The following is a 21,310-nucleotide window of genomic DNA, read 5'->3' as shown; positions in this document are numbered from 1 at the left end:
ACAAAGCCATTCATATTTTTGCTTCATATTGTGATATTCTGCTATATACCATTGGTCTTTAAGTAGATTTTAACTGTCTGCTTGAAGATTTAAGTGATATTTATGGTGTTTTAATGAATTCATTAAAATAGTCACGTTCAAATTCCCATTGGTGGTTAAGGAGCTTATAGAAAAAAATATGGCTTCACCAAAGCCCTACAACATATGCCATATCATACTATATAACTTTGGGACTTAACCTATGTTTTGGAGTAGGCTCAACTGTCACAAGGGAACCATGGGTCACTTGAGCCTTTTGTGGACATCAAGCAAGGGATAGAGAGGTATGAATAGAATAGTGTGGAAGAACAGCTGGCCTGGAGGATTAGATGGGCATGGCCAGGTTTTTGTTGTATTAATGATTTAATAAACTAAGCTACAGAACTAACCATTCATGAATTGAGTCATGCAATATACTTTACATAAGAGGAAAATAGCAAGATGAGATATGCTGCCCAAAGATTAATATTTACTTTTAATAGGATTAATCCCCCTAATGTATTCTAATCTCATAAAGAGAACTGTAAAGCAAAATGGCAAATATTCATGGGGGGGGGGGAGGTGAATCATTGCAGATAATAAAAGAAAAATGAAAGCTTATTGTCCTGTTTTGACCAACCCAAGAGTATTTAAGGGGAGTATTGGTAATATTGATATAGGCTGGGATGTTGGGTGGCAGCCCTGATGAGCCCCACACACCACTGTTCAGACACTAAGTACACCCCCTCATATTAAATTAAAAAATTTTTCAGGAGTTCCATGCCTTTTGCCTTCCTACTTATGTTAACTTTCTTCTTTATTGATAATATTGCCATTAGGTAGCAGCTACAGCTAGGTGGCACACGTAGTGGTTCACAGGAATTATTTGGAACTCTGTCTTGCAGTATTGCCTCTTACCGTTTTGCTAATATAGCAATATTTACATGGTCCCCATCGGCAACACTAAAATCGGCAGTTTGCACATCAGTTAATGATCTTTTACCAATGACAGGTACAGGGCACAGGTTATGTAAGAGGCAAATGGGGTACAGCTATGTGGCAGCCCTATACAGTGCACCTGCACCTCTTTTGTAATTGACATCCTTCGTCCCTTTAAGTCTGTTCAAATATATCCATCTAAAGGGAACCAGTCATCTTAACTGGGGATTTAACAAAACCCCAGAGACTTTCTGTTTCTCATCCTCATTTGGCTGTAGCAAGCAAGAAATGAAACATTTTGGGCTTACCAAGCTGCAGGCTTATGCATACTTATAAGCTCTGCATTTTTTGCAGAAGAGAGAACAAAAACAAACTGAATGACCCCTGTGATGCTGTTTTAACCTTTGATACTGGCTGAGAAAATGACTTTGCATAATTTTCTTGGATGGTGTGTCCTGGCTTTCCCTCTCTCTCTGCTCCTGGATAGGGATAAAAGCTGTCAGCTTATGCAAATGGCAAGACTGGGACTTTCATTAGTATAACGGATTAAAGGAACGCCAGTCACTATTGGATTTTTCTCAGATATCAAAATGTGACAAGGGACATAGATTTTTCTGTCACAGGCAGCAAGATGCGTGTTTGTCACTGGGTGGCACTGTGGTACTTTTGCTGAACTTGTGAAACCATAAGATTTCTCACTCCTGTATTCCCCTGGAGATAAAGGCAGTCTGCAGCCAAAGAAAAATATATTTTTGTCACCCTAATTTTAGGGCATTACATGCTTAACCTTTCTGTTAGCTGCCAGGGTCCAGGGGTTATAAATCAGAATAATTTCAGCTATAAATACAGCTATGAATGTCCAAAACAGCAATCATTATTTCTATTGGAACAATTTGTATTTTGGATTGCATCTTCCTGAGTTAGTCATTATTTACCATTAACATGTAGCACAAATGGACGTAAAGAAACTACTGTATATCTGCATTATTTCACTGCACTTTATTTAGACTTTTTTTTAGTACTTACTGTATATATTCGGGGCAGTGGTAGGGCTGGAGGAAAACAAACTTTGGGTAGCAAAGAGTCCCCTGGAACACCCCTAGCTTGATGTTCAACCTGGAGACCAGAAAGCATTTACCTATTACTTTCACCCAACAGTAGCAGAGGGAAGTACAGAATGCAACTTGCACCACCTATCCCACAGGCACAACTGCCGCTAGGATTCTCGAATTTGCACCCCTGCGGCTGGTAAATGAACCCCTTTGTATGACTCGAATAACTATATTAAGCAAGACTGCCCTACTACTTTAGCTTTTCGGCTCTCTTGTGGTGCGCAGATTTGCAACTCAGCAACAGCTAAAGTGCCACAGTTTAGGCAGCGTTGATATAAAGTATATATGAAGTACAGATATGTGAAAAAAGACAAAAATAAGGTATTCTGTGGGGGTTAAAGTAAATCCCAAGTGAACTAACACCTAAAACACAAAGCATTGGATTAATGATGAACTATCGTATCTAGAATGAAACTTTTCTATTTTGGAAAAACCATGTCCATAAGTTAAATCAGGGATGAAATGCATGCAGGGGGACCAGGAGTGTACAGAGGGCTCTAAATAATTAGCATTTTCAGTATTTATGGGAAGAACGTGTTAACTTTGAGCACCTTCAGGACTGCTGTCAGTGGCGTAACTAGAGTGCACTGGGTCCCCCTGCAAAAAAATCTTCAGAGGGGCTTGGCACACTCCGATCCCCGTCCTCCCGCCCACTTCCCATCCTGCCTCTGCCCTGCCAACATCCTGTCTCGGCCCCACCCATGTCCCATCCCAACTCCACTCACACCCGCCCAATTTGCTTCCCCCATTCTCGCTGGGCAGCTGGGGAGGAGGGGTTTTTATCAGCTATAGAGGAAACAGACCCCATAGTCTGGGCCTCCCTGCGACTGTGGGGTCAACTTCCTCTATAGTTTACGCCACTGACTGCCCAGTTTCAGACTGAAACATGCAACTGAATGTAACTACGGGATTTTATTTTTTGTGAAGATATTTGACTCCTACATCTGTGCTTTATCAGTGGACAACCCCCATAATTTACCCCTAGAATTCAAACTTTCCTGCCTTGCTGAGCTCTCTGCACCAAGCACTGGAGGCTGGTCATGGCATGGCATGGATTTTGCGTTTATTGGATAAAATAAACTCTTTTTTTCAGATGATTAGAGGCAGTGCTTATTGTTAAAATGATTCTGTCACTGGTAGACAGAGATACATGTCGATGATAAACGTAGAGCTTAACTTGTAGGTGATAGATGTTCTTTGATACCAAGCAGCAGCTGCTAAAGCCAACACAGACTTAAATACCTTCTTAACCTGCATTCCTTTGATTGATCATGGCTACCATTAGAAATTGTTCATGTTGGATCTGTTGACCTTGTCTGCTGCCGCATAAATATTTTCACTTTCCCTGCTTCCTGATGGCAACCATGACTTCTCATTCCTAATCTGCAGCTGCTGTGTTGACCATTTGGTTATTTATTGATTTTGCCCTTTTGTCTGGTTTTCTACAACCCCCAGAGTAGTTAGTCTGCAAATAAATCAAGAGATAAGTCAACATAAGAATATTATTGTAGTATAAAACACTCAGGCTTATTATGAAGAAGCACAATGCAGTATTTTTACCAGAATTCAAACGTAAAAAAAAAAAGACATAGGCAAAACAGTATGTGCCAAGGGCATGCATAGACACATACATTTGTGAATCATGTATTAGTGAGCACAATGTTGATATCCATTCTGTAAGTACAGAGGATTGTGGGCAACTTGTGCCTATAGACAAAAACCAAGGAAATAAGGTACAAAATACAAATAATTGTGGCTTTGCACAGTTGTAAAAGAGTGCAGTACTGATAGCTGGCGGATAGCCTGTTCCATCAGGAGCCAGTTTTGTTGTGTTGCTATAGATGACTTGTTTAACTTGTATTAACAGGAGAGCATACACAGCCAGCTATTTTTCCAAGACGAATCTAGAGCCGTTTTAAGGCAGATTGCTTCATATACTTCAGCGGAAAACCAGAGAAATCAATGAAACTACATCACCAGAAAATCACGGAAATCAATGGAACATTTTCTGATGGAAATGGGCGATTATTAATAACTTATATGGAGCTGTGTTTGCACTAATCTATATAGAGGATGGCTCAGCTCAATGGAAACTGACGTGATTTCTTTTATCCCTACAGTGGCATTTTGTATAAATATCGTAGTAGTGCACATTTTAATATGAGAATGATATTCAACTGTTACGATAATGTCTTTATAATGTATAGCCACATCATCATTTTGGAGTCTGAAATAAGTTTTTTGCCCATTCTAGCAAATTGTAGCTTCTGATGTATTCTCAATTTCTAAAAAAACAAAGAAAAAGTTGAAATAATAATGCTATAAAGGGTGAAACAAACATGCATAGTAACCGTGTGTTCCCCTGTAAATTGTAAACAGCTCATCTCACTTTATAACCTGCCTGGGCCTCATTCGTCAGTATTGGTGCATCTGTTAAAATGCATACTGTGCTTTATTCATGCCATTGTTTAAATCACAAATAGAATTCCAACCACACATAACTGTGCTCCCAAATTCGCATGCAAGTAAGAGACATTTGAAAGCAACTCCCACCATCATGATTCCCAGACTGTCTTGAGTTCATTTTGCTTAACGTTTACTAGCAGGTGCCCATTTTGTGACTGTAGAGTTGCATAACTTGCAGGTACAGGTATGGGATTCGTTACCCGGAAACCTGTTTTCCAGAAAGCTCTGAATTACGGAACGGCTGTCTCCCATAGAATCCATTTTATCCAAATAATACTAATTTTTTCTCTGTAATAATACAACATTACCTTGTACTTGATCCCAAATGAATTCATCCTTATTGGAAGCAAAACCAACCTGTTATTTAGGTTTTAATTTTCTAGTAGACTTAAGGTATGAAGCTCCTAATTATGCAACAATCCATTATCTGGAAAAACCCAGGTCCCGAGCCTTCTGGATAATAGGTCCCATACCTGTACAAATATTCCTGGATTATGAGTGTTTTTTTTTACTTTGTTCCTGGTAGGATATGAGGCTCACTATTTCAAGTTTAATAACACCTTCTGGTGCCATCAGAGACTGTAAAGGACCACTGGAGCCACTCTCAGTAGAGACTGCCAGGAAAGCAGGGAGAGAAATACCTCTGTAGATTAAGAATCTGGAGCACAATACATACAGCAGTGTCAGGGGACATATGCCAGACCTTACCTTACCTTTCACCCAAACAGAGCACAGAGACCTTCAACAATGGAAGAAGAGCAGAATGCAGTGTACAAAAGATGTAAAAGGTAAATTACCCCTAACTTGTGTGTGTGTAGCCATAATGGTATATTGTAGCCCTAGTGCCAAACAATCGCATTACAATGGGATACGAAAAGTCATAGTGAGGACAGATCAATGAGCCAATGCAGTCTTCGATCTGACAGAAAAATCAAGCCTCCCCGATCGAGATCTGGCCAGATATCAATCGGGGAGGCCTGTCTGGGCGCCATACATTAGATTAGCTGCTGAATCAGTTTAAAGAACCCGGATCGGCAGCTTAAACCTTTATTCTGGATGTGCAGCTTTTACTGGCCCATGAATGGAAACCTAAGTGTTCATTCCCTATCTCACCCTAAATTGCTATCAGATGGAACATTTGGGGATATCTGAGGAAGCAACTGTACATTCACCCTATATTTCACTCTACTTGGTATTAAGGTTGGGCTATCTGTTTGTTGCTTAAGGACACAATGTGGATATTTTGGCAAGGCAAATAAAGCCCATCACCTGTAGAACAGGCCAGAATTTATTCTAGCATCCTGGAAAAAGTCTATTGCTTGTATAGTACAAAATAATAAATGGTCTGGTATAGCCCTGGCATTTGTATGTCTGTCATACAACACCAAACAATAAATGTTCATGCACACAATGCTATCAAAGTCGCAATAAAAAAAAGGTTAACATCCAAGATAGATAAATACAGATTATGCAGCCGCGTATAGTAAACACCATTGTGTAATTAGATTAAAAACTATCTGAGTTCAGACAATGAAGAGGATTTGTGCACAAAATGAAAGAGAAAGGGTTACTTTGAGAAACATAACATCTTCTTTTGAAAACGCTTTTCTGCTGTGGAACGGGAAATGCCATCTTTTGTTAAAGAAAGGTAATATGAGCCTACACAGGGTACGGAAGGGACAAATGGCAACGAGATTTGAAAGCACTGACCTTTCTGCCAATTCCTTGCACTTCAATTCAATACCTGGACTCTGTTTCTACCTCTGCCTATCTTTTGTCAACAGCAATGAAGAATGAGGGCAGGAAGGTTTTAGCAAAATAAAGGCTTTTTTTAAAGGGCAAAAGTGCAGAAATGAAGTCTGCCTCGCTCATTTAAACTGTAAATGGATAAAATGCCTCACAGAAAAGATGTTAAAGGAAAGGTTTCAGGGATAGCATTTTGTTCTTGTAGATTCTTTTCCCTAGCATCATGTAGGGGTGGAAAATGGTGGACCCTAGGCTGCTGACCCTATACAGATCTCTTAACATCACCATTTTGAGACAGTTAGGTCTTATGCAGAGCTGTTGTTTAACCCGCTAAAAATCACCTTTGTGATTTTTTGCACATAGTGGCACACTCAGGAAAAACAGACTTTGCAGAGAACAGTTATTTATTGAAAGATCTGCTTATTCAACTACGTTTCCTCTTCAGTTGTGGTTCAACTACAACCATCACCAGCCACATTAGATTTTAGCATCAGCAGGTGCTGAGTCTACTGCTCAAAAACTGAAGCACCAAAGGCTGGGAAACATATAAAGAGTTACTTTCCCCATCATACCCTAGTATATCTGCTATCCCACAGCCACAATCCCTTCCCATTGTCTATTATATTTACTGCTATTATAGGCACCATCTCTCCCTACTATACCTGCTATCCCACAGTCACAATCTCTTCCTATAGACAATTATCCCACTGTTACTATAGGCACCATCTCTCCCTACTATACCTGCTATCCCACAGTCACAGTCCCTTCCCATTGTCTATTATATTTACTGCTATTATAGGCACCATCACTCCCTACTATTCCTGCTATCCCACAGTCACAGTACCTTCCCAGAGACTATTATCCACTGTTACTATAGACACCATCTCTCCCTACTATACCTGCTATCCCACAGACACACTCCCTTCCCAGAGACTATTATCCCCTTGTTACTATAGGCACCATCTAAAATATATAGATATGGATTATTGTGATAACACAGCTGTACAGTATTTGTCTGCATATTTATATTTATTAACAAGTGAAAACAACTATACTGCTTACTTTGCTTTTTAATGCTAAAATATTAACCATTAGGACCAAGCCACAGTAAAAGGGAAAGCTTCTGCTTCACAGCAACACCATCAGCAGGTAACAGAAGCAAACAAAACTTGTAATTAATTGCCACTCAAACAGAACAGAAAGACCCTGGCGTGGAGACTGGACTAATTGCCCCCTTGCAATCTACTCTGCAGTAAAGAGTGACCATAACATGAAAGCAATAAACATGAATAGTCTCTTCCATGGTACTTACAGCACTAACTATTGTGTTCATAATCACTCATCTATATGTCGGAGGGTAAGGGGATTGTGTTGGCCAGATACTGTAGGTTGGGTCCTTTTCCCAGAGGGGAAGAGAGTAGCCCCCTGAGCAGGCCGGGACTGGCAATCTGTGGGTTCTGGCAAATGCCAGAGGGGCTGCTGTAAGGTCCCATAGACAGACACTATTCAGTGGGCTGGTGGAGGACTATTTGGGCCTCTGTGTACTTGGAATTCCAGGGCCTATTTTGACTCCCAGTCCAGACCTGCCCCTGAGGTTATAAAAAAGGATGTCCACATGTGCTCAGCCTCTTTCCAGTGCACCCACCAGCTGGAGGAAGTGGGTGTTGCTGTTAGGGCTGGAAGTGGAGGAAGACCTCAGTATAGGAGATGTAAGTGTCAGGACAGAAATTGTTACAGGTCACTCTAGGAGTGAGAGTTAAGATCAGGAAAGTTAGTGAGCAGTTAAGGCTCCAATCAGGAGTTTAGTGAAGGTTTAGTACCCTGCAGCACCTCTGCTGCCATTATAGGGACCTGAGGGTTAGTCTCAGGATTAGACTACATTAGAATACATCTCTATGGGCTTCCTAGGGATGGGGAGTTGGTGACCATGAGACAGGCAATACTACCCATTGAGAAAGTTGGTGGAGGAACAAAGAAAGCTTGCGAGTACTTTACATCTAACTCTCCTGCTGCCACTTGCTTGTATACCAACTGAGCACTCTGCAAATCTGGATGTGCTCAGCATCCTGAATGTGTACCAACTTTCCAATAAATTGATTCATGTGTTTAAGAACCACTGGCACCCAAAGTTATTTGAGAAAGAGTGAATGTCGTGTGCCCCATACCAGAGTGGTATCTTATCCTCCATCCCATAAGGGATACAGAAGATACAGAGTCTAAGTATATTCGTGCCTGACGGGAGTTGCTGGAGGCTAGACTTCTTGCCAGGGTCCTGGAACCAGTAAGCAGTAACAAAAGGGAAAATTACGGCATCCATAACCCATACACTTGTTACATATACATTATTTATACCAGCAAATTGTATAATACCTCTCATGTTGGATTCCTATGGAAAAAAACAGAAAAAACAAAAACATATATCTATCTATCTATCTATCTATCTATCTATCTATCTATCTATCTATTAGTATTATCTATTACAGAGACATACGAAGGCATAGTTTGTATATGTTCTTTATGAATGTATATGGGCTTATATGTATTAACTGTATAGACTATTGCAAAAAATACAAAGACAAGAGGTTCTCTGCACTCATTGTAGATAAGCGCAGAGGACCTCTTGTCTTTGTCTATATTAATTTTGTTGCCACAGCCTCATTGCATCCCAACCTAATAATTTCAAATTTAGTGGTGAGTACAACTTTTCCTTTCTTTTGATATATTGTGAGAAATAATATACACCATCTAAAAGGGGTTTGCTTGTTCTCTCTCATGAAAGGCGGCATCTATTCTAGGTCATTGCTAAAATAGCAATCTATTAGAGCCCATTTCTAATTAAAACAATGCACAGGAACATTTAGGAAGAGAATTGCTTGTTCAGTTTTTTTATTTCATAAATTCAATTTCTGAACATAGCAAAAGGAAAAACATCTTGGAAATTATCGGATCAACACGTAGAGTGTTAATATGCATTTTAATTAGATGAGCAATCTTGTGTGCTAACTCTCCTCTGGTTTGTTTCTGGTATTCAGTGAGAGTTATTTCAATCTGTGGTCTAGAACTAATGAATTTAAAAGGAAAACCAGACTCACTATACACGTGCAGAGTAGCATTACTAAAACAGCAGTACTGGAATGATTACCTTGAAAAGATTTTTTTTTGCACCCTAAATGATACACAATGATGAAACAGGAGCTGGCTGCGGTGAGTAATGAACTGCTTTATCTTGCACTGTAAAATTGTATAATATGGAAACGTCAATTATCTCTAAAGTGATCAATCAATACTGTAAGCTTATTAATTTCTCTCCTAAATCCCTTGTGGTTGCTTGGTCTGTGAAAAAGTAAAGATCTGTTTAGGATCCCTGGTGGCTGGCTCATTTACTTAAGATTTAGCAAACTGCTCACACTATCTGTTAAATTGCCTAATATTGTCCCCTATTTCTTACTGGAATGAGAGCGGGGGGGGGGGCAGTTCAAGCTTTATTTGACCATGTCTTAGTAAATACTGTACATAACATTTACTCTGTATTAACAGTATTCCTAATGTGTGCTGCTTGTGCTACTGTACTCTGCCCAGGCTGAAGGCAACAGAACCTAGTGGTGGCAGCAGAAGGCACCAACCCATAAGGTTGACCTACTACAAAAGGGAGTGTCTGAGCTGGACTCTTCCTGTTTTGGCCTATAAAGTTCTAGGAGATGGGCAAGCTGTCAAGTAGGAATGTACCTAACTAGGAGTGAGTAGAAGTTGAAGTGGAGATTCACCTCCGAGATAGTTAGATAGTTGTGGATAGCAAGGGCAGTCTTGGTCCCTGACATGGAGGCAGAGATTGGGATTAGTAACCTGGGCAATTGTGTCTCAGGTGTAGGTTAGTTGAAAACCTACGGACTCTAGTGAGCTGGGAGAAGCTTGTTCACTGTATGTGGACATGACAGAGAATATAAAAGGAGAAAGGATCCATTTAATGGCTTGTGGCACTCTGATAGTATTATCCACATGACAGTGAAACTGGAGGCTTCATGAGAGGAACGCTGAAAGAGAGAAAATTATTTTTAGTTCTTGTGAAACTGTGTGAAACTGAACAACCTTGAAAGGGGTCATGTAATATTGGCTTTTCCTGCCATAATAAAGTCTGTCTGGTTCACCACATATTTGTGGGATGTGTCCATGCTGCACAGTAAAGGACTACCCCCTGATGAGGGGCTACCAGCCACAGGTTGCAATTTTACATGCAGTTCTGGACTGAGAAACAAAAAAGGCCCTGGTATTTCAGGTACACAGAGGCCTAAACAGCTCAAACAGAGACCCAAACAGCCCCCACCAGCCCAATAAATAGTGACTGGCTACTTCATCTTACAGCAGCACCTCTGCCATTTGCCAGAACTCAGATTACCAGTCTAGGCCTTTTTATATGTCTATACCCTGCACTCCCTTATACATTGAGGCCTATGGGCTCTTATAGCTACAAGCATATCATGTTCCATGGCTAGTACCAAAAGGGTTACACATTAATTCTGCATATCAAACAGAGTGGGACTCCAAGTCAAAGTCTAAAGTTAGAGAATGAAATGCTTAAGGGGAATAGAACAATGTACTGCTTTACCAAGTGTCTAATGAGTTCATGAAATTACTTCTCTAGAGAAGGTGCAAAGGATGACTAATAAGTACTGGATATGCTTTGTTAGAGATCATCAAAAAGCAGTTTTGAACAGGTAGTGGTTGAACCTTAACAAAGCATTAATTTACTAAAAAGCTGGATTTACAGTAAGTCATGTAAAGTAAAAAAGAGAATGCAAAGCTCTAATAGGTCCCCAGGAGAGTACTAAAAAGTGTCCTGGGTATTAAAATGGCCAGAGACAATCAGGAGGAGGACATGAGAATTTGTATTTGAATATTTAGGACTACTATAGCAAGAAGCCATATAGAAATAGCTTTGTAAAACACAGTTGTGTGCAGGCAAGGGTCATAACACATGCAACAATGCAGGTGCCTTTTCAGCAACCACAAAATTAAAAAAATCCAAATACCTTTAAAAGAAGCCCATGTACTGGAGACCTAGCAGAAAAACATAGCCACCATGAGACCCTTGACATTGAGGCCTGCAGTGGCGATCCTGGTGCCTTCCTTTTGCCTCCCCCCACCCCTCCCCACGGCACTCACCTATGCAGCGCCGGAGGGGGTCGGGGCTGTCCATGTCGTGCATGAGTGGGTCGGGGGTGGTCCACGTTGCTAGTGCAGAGAGCGCAATTGCACTCTCTGCACTAGAAGAGTCAAATTTCCGGGTTGAAAAATGGAAATTCAGCTCTTAGTTACCAGGAGCGGAATTTTTGCTGCCCCTGGCAACCTGGGGGGCGCTGCTGCCTGAGGCAAGTGTCTCAACTCGCCTCATTGGCGGAGCACCCCTGGAGGCCTAGTATTTCAAGTGAGTACTTTTAGGGCTGCTAGGTCGGAGAAAGGAATTGAATAGCCCATTTGCTATTAGTGTCCTTAGGGGATGAAGGCCCTGGTCTAACCCCCAACCAGCTAAAGCTGATTAAAGCCTCTTTTATGCAACAGTATGTAGTGCAATGTAGGTAATCCAATATGAAATTATGCTCCATAGATCCAACAAAAAAAAGTAAAATGGACAGTCAGACTATTGAGCTACAGTATGTAGGGCTCCCCAACCTTTTTTTACTTGTGAGCCACACTCAAATGTAAAAACTGTTGGGGAAACACACAAGCAAGAAAAAAAAATCCTCATGGATGCCAGAAAAGGGCTGTGATGGGCTAACTGGGAGCCCCATGCGGACTGTGCCTACAAGGGGCTCTATTGAAGAAACCCTGTGGCTGTATGACTCAAAAACTTGAATTTAACCCATGAATTTCAAAATGGGCACTTCCTATGAGCCCACTAAGAGCAACATCAATGGGAGTGGAGAGCAACATGTTGCTCATAAACCGCTGGTTGGGGATCACTGAGCTATACAGTAACTGCTCACATTCTTACAATAGATTATTGCTGGATACATATTTTATAGCAGGAATTATAATAACACCATTTTTACTTGTGCAGTAATATTTGTGATTAACAATGTAGTCCTGGTGCTCCTGCTGCTCTTTATATAGTATTGTTATGCAACTTGGATTAGCTGTAATAATTGTTACAACATACTCAACATGTAGCACTGACATGACTGTATGTAGCTCTGTGCTATAATCACAAAATAATTCTGATCCTGCAATTATTCATTATGTAACTGATTAACCTCTCATTTTTTTACTTATGAAATGTAAGTTCCTCCTGTTAGCAGTGCTCATTCTCTTTTAGCCTGAGTACTTTCCCTTTGCAATTATTCATTATGTAACTGATTAACCTCTCATTTTTTTTACTTATCAAATGTGAATTCCTCCTGTTAGCAGTGCTTATTCTCTTTTAGCCTGAGTACTTTCCCCTTCGCTTTTTTTTATTTTGCCTGTATCTGCATTTCATGTTTCTTCAAACTGACATTCTGGTCTATTGTTCTGCGAGTACCCTCCAGGAATTTAGTAAATGGAGAACAGACTTTATGCTCCCTGTGCTCCTTAATATGCTTCATAAAAATGTGACAGGGGCAATTTATAAAGTAAGACCTTGGGATTGTGTCATGGACGTTTTATTCTGCCACACTGGCCTTTCTAGCAGCTCTGTGTTTGGTCACTCATTTTTGCATTTACTATCATTTCCAGCAAAACTGCAGTTGGTCTAAACACATTTGTTTATACCTGAATAAGCAGCATGTTTGGCCAAGTCAATTTAACACTGGCATGCTTGACTTTATATCATAGCCAGTAAATATGTCATTGGGGGTTTTCAGTCAGTTCACAGTTCAGCTGTGCCCTTTATATCTCTTTGCTAAGGTCATCTATGAAAAACTTCTCTTTCATTAGGCCATTCCATAAGTTAGTCATCTTACAGATAAGAGGCAGAGAGAGCAAGACTGTCAGGCCAAGTTCTTGTGGGCTTTTGCAAGGATATGCTGTAGTATAGGAGACCTTTGTTGACAGTAAAGGTCTTTAGTTTTGCAATAACAGGAGCTCCACAATTCTCTTGCCATTAGTGGAACATTGAGCATCTTAACTTCTTGTCTTCTTATCCCACCATGCTCTTTCCCTACTTTGGGTTGGAATTTGGTCGACCGTTGCACATTAGGGTTAGGTTGGGGTCAGATGGGAGAAATACGCTCCTCCTCTACTCCCAAAGATTCCCTATCCTGGAATAAGAGGTGCACACAGAAATAGGTGCAGAGTGAGAAGATGCAGGAAAGGGTTGGGTGCTGGTGCTACATTGATTGGCAACATTTGGTGGGTTTGGTTCAGGTGCAAGTTAAGATTTTTTGGGTTAGGTCAAATGTAGGTTGAGTAAGTTGGGTCAAATGTAGGTTGAGTTTTTTCTGATCCACACATCACTACTGTACTTCACTGCTGGGGATGTGTTTTCACACCCCCATTGGATCCCTCCCCAGGGGTCCACCAGGCTTATCCTGGGTGTTCAAGTATAAAAATAATAATCCTGCATTGAATTAAAGGCAAACAGGGTAGTAGTAGCATTAAAAAATCTTTTTATGTAAATTCGCTCAATCACTTTTATACTACATAGAATGCACAAAATAAAATGTCCAGTGGCATACATACCACCCTGCATAGATATTAAAAAAATGCAGATTTGTTTCTTCAGTGTCCTAGGGTTACACTCATCCTATGGTTTTATCATCCAACCATCTGCATGTTACCCTCTAGTGACAAAAAGCATAAACTGAAACTAAACTGTCTTACATATGCATGTTTTGCCAGAAACAGCCTCCATATCCAAACTTAGAATGTAACAGAAGCTGGTAGCCAATTGAACCAGGGAGAAACACAATTATGATGCCCCATCACGTGACAGGAGTAAATTAGAAATCTACAGCTGTGTTTCAACAGTTCCCTCATCGTACTTAGTATTTTTAGTAATTTGCACTTGGTTTTAATTTTTTATAGTCCAAATGTAAGTTTGAATCTTTAGAACGTTGTATTCCCAGTCCAGCAATCGTTAGGGCTCTCCTCTGCCCGAATAAAAGACAATGTTCAAAGTTTGACTGCTGTGCACCTCAAGAAGCCATAGCTTATTGAGGGGGGGAAACAATAAAAAGCTGGAAAACCATATAGTGTAGTACTTTTTGACTTTGTTACATCCTTCATGCTTTTTTTTATTTTTAGTTTGTGTATATTAACTTGATCATTCGGTGAGGGTAATATTAACAAACATATAGTGAATAAGAAAAAAAAACAATGAAAAAGTGATACAAAAATTATTGTGATATACTAGAACCCACACTCTAAATCATAACGATTTTTGCAGTGTTACAAGTAGCTTTCAATTACAAAGAAGTAAAAACTTTTAGAACCACAGTGCTCCCGGTGGTATATTATGCTCACGAGACATGAGTTAATGCATGCATTAAATATGATAAGTGATCCACTCCGCTCTCAAACTTCTTTTCCTACTTATTTTGGCAAAAGATAAAGTGACATGTGCAGAAGCATTTTTCATGCCTTAATAAATATTTAAAAATACACCCACAAACGTTCTTGATATAACCGCATGTAGAGTCAATAAAATCTCTGTGTTTTACTCCCGGTTCCTCATTGTTTTAAGTTCACTGCGCAATATCCAAAGCATTTTTCCGCAATCCTCAGAACACAGTCATCGCTGACGGGACTCACCGTGCTGGCATCTTCCTAGAGTGATGCCGTCTTCTCCTATTAGTTTTATTGCCCATGATCGTTCAAAAGGTCCTTAGGCACAATCCTTATCTTAAGCTGGCCATAGATGCAAAGATCCGATCGTACGAATCATCGTACAATCGGACTTTCCCATCTCCCGACCCGCCACTAACCATTCAGATCAAAGTCTTACCAGTCAGATTAGTAAAAGAACAGATCAGCAATGTTCTGCCCCTGACAGCAATCGTACTATATCTATGTCCAACCAAAGCTGGTGACAGTCTCCCACTGAAAATAGTACGATCGGCAATACACGCAGAGATATTATCGGCAGCCGACAGAAATGTTCTAACCTGTCCGATCGACCAAACGACCGATCTCCGCCAGACGAAAAATGTCGGGACTCTCCACACACGGTTCGAAAATCGTACGAATCCTCGATTCGTACGATCAGATCTTTGCGTCTATGGCCAGCTTTACTCTTTGGTCCGAACAGAACACGAGATCGTTCCCGGAACACAGCCTTTATCCACGCCGCTGACCTCTGGTCAAACAGGGCGTCTCACACCTGGGATATTCCCGCCTCCAAAGGAGTGTGAGGCGCCCTGTGAGGCCCAAATTACCCTAGCAACGATGCATTGATTTGAATAGGAGACTGGAATATGAATAGGAGAGGACCTGAATAGAAAGATGAGTCATAAAAAGTAGCAATAACAATCCATTTGTGCCTTACAAAGCACAAAGCTGCTGTCTAAAAACTTTAGCTAACATGGTGTCTTTTCCGTTTTTCGTAAAAAAGCATAAGGTAAACAGTAACACAAAAAATAAAATAGTTTAAAAGTAATTAAAAATATAATGTGCTGTCACGCTACACCGGTAAAATTGGTGTGTTTGCTTCAGAAACCCTACTATAGTTTATATAAACAAGCTGCTGTGTAGCCATGGGGCAGCCATTCTAAGATGAAAAAAGGAGAAAAGGCTCAGGCTACTCAGCAGATAACAGATAAGCTCTGCTGTATACAATGGGATTCTTCAGAGTGCATCTGTTATCTACTGTGTCTCCTGTGACTAAATGACTGCCCCCACAGCTACACAGCAACTTGTTTACATAAACAATAGTAGAGTTTTTGAAGTTTTACCAGTGCAGCACAACAGCACATTATATTTTCATTACTTTTAAATCCATTTTTTTGGTGTTATTGATCCTTTAATGTGAACAATAGATAAGGCAAGAAGTAACTAATCCAATGTCCTTCTGCTACAAAATGGATTTTTGTTTAAAGATAGCTTCTCAAAGCAAAATAGACAAGGTATCAAAATCACAAACCATCACTCTGGGAGTGGGCACAACAGAGTTATTCATTCATGAATATTCAGATCTAATGACATAAAATCAAACCTGTATTTCCTATGGCATATTTACTTAAAAAGACTGTCTATTAGAGTAAGCGTAGGAGATAAAAATATTTTACTGAGCGCCATGTAAGTTGCACAAGCTGAAAACAGTTCTGGAAGAACGGTGGCACATTCTATAACATCCTCACACATTCACACTCTGCTCTAAGTCAAAAGATAATTACGCACATTTATCACAATTGCCAATCAAGGTGCAATGAGCGGGCTCTTATTTCTTGTATAAAATTAGCTCCCACAACATGCAAACATGCTGTTTTCTCTCCGAAAATCATTGGCAGGGAAATTACACCTTTCAGCAGATGCACAAACAGCCGTGACATGGCGTGACCCGCAGACGAGGTGTTAACCCCATTCTCTGCCTTGTGTTCCACGTACAAGCTTATGTTGGCTCTTTTACAGAGTCATCGGAAATATTAGTTCTGATTTCCAACAAGTATTGTCTTGTATAATTTTGACATATTTGAACCAAAAACATATACAGGTACTGGATCTATTATCTGGAATGATTGGGACCTGGAGTTTTCTGAATAAGGGATCTTTCTTTAATTTTGATCCTCGTATCTCAAGTCTGCTAAAACACACTTAAACGTTAAAGGGATGCTGACACCAGAAATTAAACCTATTTTACATCTATCATAACATCGTTTTTGCATTCTATTTAAAATTTTGCCTTACAAGTCTTTGCACGATGTTTTACATTACCTATCTGATCCCTATGTTCGCTACCATATTTGTACAGCAGTAGGTTATTAGCAGACAGTCAAGTTGGCAAAAAAGTATCAATTACTTATAAAAGCAGACTTATTAGTGAAGAATGATCAACATGGCCTATAGGTAACTTCTAATTTACATTAATATTTTGAAGAGTAGTTTTTGGTGTCAGTATCACTTTAAACAAACACAATAGGATTGTTTTTCCATCAATAAGGATTAATTATATCTTAGTTGGGATCAAGTACAAGGCACTGTTTGATTATTACAGAGAAAAAGGACATCATTAAAAAAAAATTATATTTTTGAAAGGGGCTCTATGGGAGATGGCCTTCCCATAATTTGGAACTTTCTGGATAATGGGATCCCATACACGTAGTTGTGTATACCTTATGTTGCTCAAGACATCTAAGCCTTGCTTATGGATCCTTTCCATCTATTACCTATGTAGGGATGTGAAAATCTTAGACACCCTTACACATTTCAGACAGGCACACCCCTAGTAATATGGACACCTCAGTGGGTCCTTATGGGGACCTTGTGCTTATGTCATCCCTGCAGTTCTCACAGTGGATGCTAGATGGCACTGTGGTATAATATAAAAGGGCTTGAAAGCCATGAGGTAGAGGCCATTGCTGCTGAACCTTTCCTCTGTTAGGCCACAGAGGTTAGGGGTGGTGGAACTCAGCCTGAGTATAGTGAAGTGATAGTTATACCCTTTAATAGATCACTCTATGATAGATAGGGTATGTAGTTGAGCAGCTCAAAGCTCCGCCGAGGAGATTAGAGGGATTAAGATCCCGGGTATTACTGACCCCATAGTAGGGCCTAAGTGTTAAACTCAGGGAAGTAAGAGTTGCTGAGTTCCACTTAAGGTAATCCTGAAGATTGGGAAACTACCTTCCAACAAGCTGCATTGTTCTCTACATGTACTCCTTACTCTTCAGAGAGTTGTTCTATATTCATACAGTGAGTATATTGTATTACCTTGATTGATCTCTGTTTTACTCTATGTTCCATGCTCCATGGTTTTAATGTTGGAAAGCAAGTTGCAGTTAAAACATAGTCCCCGTAAATGTGCCTGCCTTTGCCTACTTGTTTTTGCTGCCTGTTCCAGCATCTACATCCTTGCCTCGTTTAACTTGCCTGCCACTGTAATAAAGTGTGTATGCTGCTTGCAAGCTGTCCTGTCCTTTTCCCATTTCTTTCCTTCCTTGCTCCTCACTCCAATCATTAAAGGGATTCTTCTCCTTCCAACACTTTTTTCAGTTTAGTTATTTTCAGATAGTTTACCAGAAATGAAGACTTTTTTTCAATCACCTTCTGTTTGTGAACGATTTCTAATATTGAAGTTTAAAATTTCATTTTTCACCTTCTTATGTCTTTCTAAAGCAGCTCTGAAAAAGACATTATGCCACCTCTAAGCAGGCCTTAAAAATACGGGGGACCGGCGAATGTACATCGATTAATTGGCCAAATTAGTAGCACTTCCATTGTACTTAAATATATTTTAACTTAGCCTTTTGAGTGCTCCCACAACCCCCCTTATTAAAAATATGGTGTCTTCAATTTCCAGTGTAATAGCTGTTTAATGAAGAATATTATTACCAAATGCAAATTTTTGTCTGTATTTAGAAAATTGTATTATGTTTATTACTTATATTTCCCTATTAGTGTCATCTGCCAGTCAACATAAGGGCTAACCAATCAAAGGTTCTATTTGGCACCCTCATGAACTTTTTTGTTGCTCTCCAACTTTTTTAACATATAAATGTTGCTGACAGGTAAAGAAGGTTGGGGACCTCCTGTACCACCAGAGAAGGACTGAATCCAGTACTGATATAGTCTTTTAACTACCTGTTATTAGTTCACTACCTTTAGAATATCTTTTTATATTACTTCAAAAAATATAAGTTCATGTACTTATAGACAACACTATCTGGGTTTGACCATTGCTAATACAGTTTCTACAATACAATACATTTGTGGCCTTTTATTTTACACTTATGACTTTGGCCCATCAATAGTTATGCTTAAATGGTTATCATACTTGTCTTTATATTTCCAGTAAGCTGCCCAGTAACATTCATCCTCAACCAGCCTTGAACCCACTAATTTCTATTTTGTTCACAATTAACTTATGTTAAAAGAAAAAAACTTAAAAAGAGTTAGCTGAACAAATTAGTCCACCTAATTTTCTTTTTAATGCCAAAAATACGTTGAAAAATTAAGAACAGTGAGTGCTTCGGCTAAACTGTAATCATCCAAAATGATGCACTGTGCTACTAGACAAAGGTCAAGTATTCTCCCAACACCTCCCTGAAAATTGGACTTACTTGCAAATAATACATAATTATAATATGTACAGACAGACCTGTGGGATCAGGAAACTCTTTGACCTGGACGATTTAATTGGTTAAGATGACAATGAAGTCTCGGTATTACTATGATTTTTTACATTGTTCAAAGACGCAGCTGATGTTCTCCTTCTGTGCTACTGCAGTACTCTCACTATTTCTTTTTCATCATTTAATAGTCTTTTAACTGGGATGGGATGTAAATGCACCATGCCTATAGAGCTGACATCATTAATAATAAATCTAGTCATTAATCAGAATGTTTTGGCCATGCAAACTCTCTGTGGTCTTTCACTAAAAAAACATTACATTGAAATGCAGACTAACGTGCTGTTGAATTGATTGGAAGGAAGGCTGCAATAAAGGCTGTTTGCAAAACTTCAATAGTGTGGATCTAAATGGAGACATATGACATTTTTAACTGACTTCAATCAAGTCATGTTAAATGGATCCCCGTGGGACAACTCCTAGAGAGATACAATAAAAAAGAAGAGGCAGTTGGTATAGAAAGAGAGAATTGGTGATGGCAGAAAGAAAATCAGTTTGTATAAATGCTTAATTGGACTGCTTATTATTACTTGATATCTTTCCTATTTATAGGGTAATTATTTTACTTAGTACTTTAGGTTGAATAAAGACCCAGTCCATTGTATTCAACTTTTTGGTCTAAATGAAACCTGCCTAACTGCTAGTAGATTCAGAGGAATGCAAAAAAAACCGAAGCCTTCCTGACCCCATGGCTATCAGACTAGTCCCTGGATCAACATTTTACTGAAATGCAATTTATAACCATGTGTTTTATCACTCACTTGCTAAAAACCATCCAACCCCTTCTTGAAGCTAGTTAATATATCAGCCGGTGATTCAGGGAGTTAATTCCACAACACAACTTTTTCAAATATTCAGATGGAACCTCCTTTCTTTCAATTTCCATGGATGTCTTGTGTCTGCTGGAAAGACTAACTGGTGAATAAAGCATCAGAAGTTTTATTATTTGGTCGCATAATATATTTTACATATGGTTATATCTTCTCTCAAGCCCTTTATCTCCGGTGTAAACAATGCAAGGCCTCCTTCATTACTGAGACTCTTCACATTACCAGCTTAGTTTCCCTTTTATGAACTCTCTCCAATTCTATTCTATCACCTTTAGGGAGAATTAAACTACACAGCATATTCCAGATGGGGCCCCTCTCCTCCGGAGAATCAATACAAACATATAAATTCAATATATAAATTCAAATGGAATAACATATAATAGAATTAGGCATAAAAAGGTACTACAATGTACAATTTGGTTGTGGCAGAAGTAACATGTACAGGTAAATAATATGCTTTTCATACAATATAGAGAGCTCCAGTTCTGTCCTCTCATTAAAAATATTAATGAAAGGCCACACTGGGCCCAACGGCATTATAGTTTTGTTGTATACATAACCACCACATCATATAAAAAAGGGTTTGGGGTTCTTTAACCCTCGTAAAAATCAAATACTAAGGTGGAGTTAGTAGGGAAGTTATAAACCCAATTTGCCAATACATCATCATATTTAAAAGTTTTGTTATTATGAACAGCAGACATAGTGGGACTCATTTATCAACACTGGGCAAATTTGCCCATGATTAGCTTTTTAATGCCAGCTGCAAGTAGAACAATGAATGCAGCAATCTGATTGGTTGCCATGGGTTACTGCCCAGTGTTGATAAATGACCCCCACTGTATTCTCCATCTCCCAACTTCTACCTGTTTATCATGCACTTAGCTCATTGTTGGTACGATTCTTTGCTTTAACTTCAGAGTTGCTGTTAATGTATGAGTAG

This window comes from Xenopus laevis, chromosome 3L, assembly GCF_017654675.1.
Source record: "Xenopus laevis strain J_2021 chromosome 3L, Xenopus_laevis_v10.1, whole genome shotgun sequence".
Lineage (NCBI taxonomy): Eukaryota > Metazoa > Chordata > Amphibia > Anura > Pipidae > Xenopus > Xenopus laevis.
Note: the sequence above shows the minus strand (reverse complement) of the source record.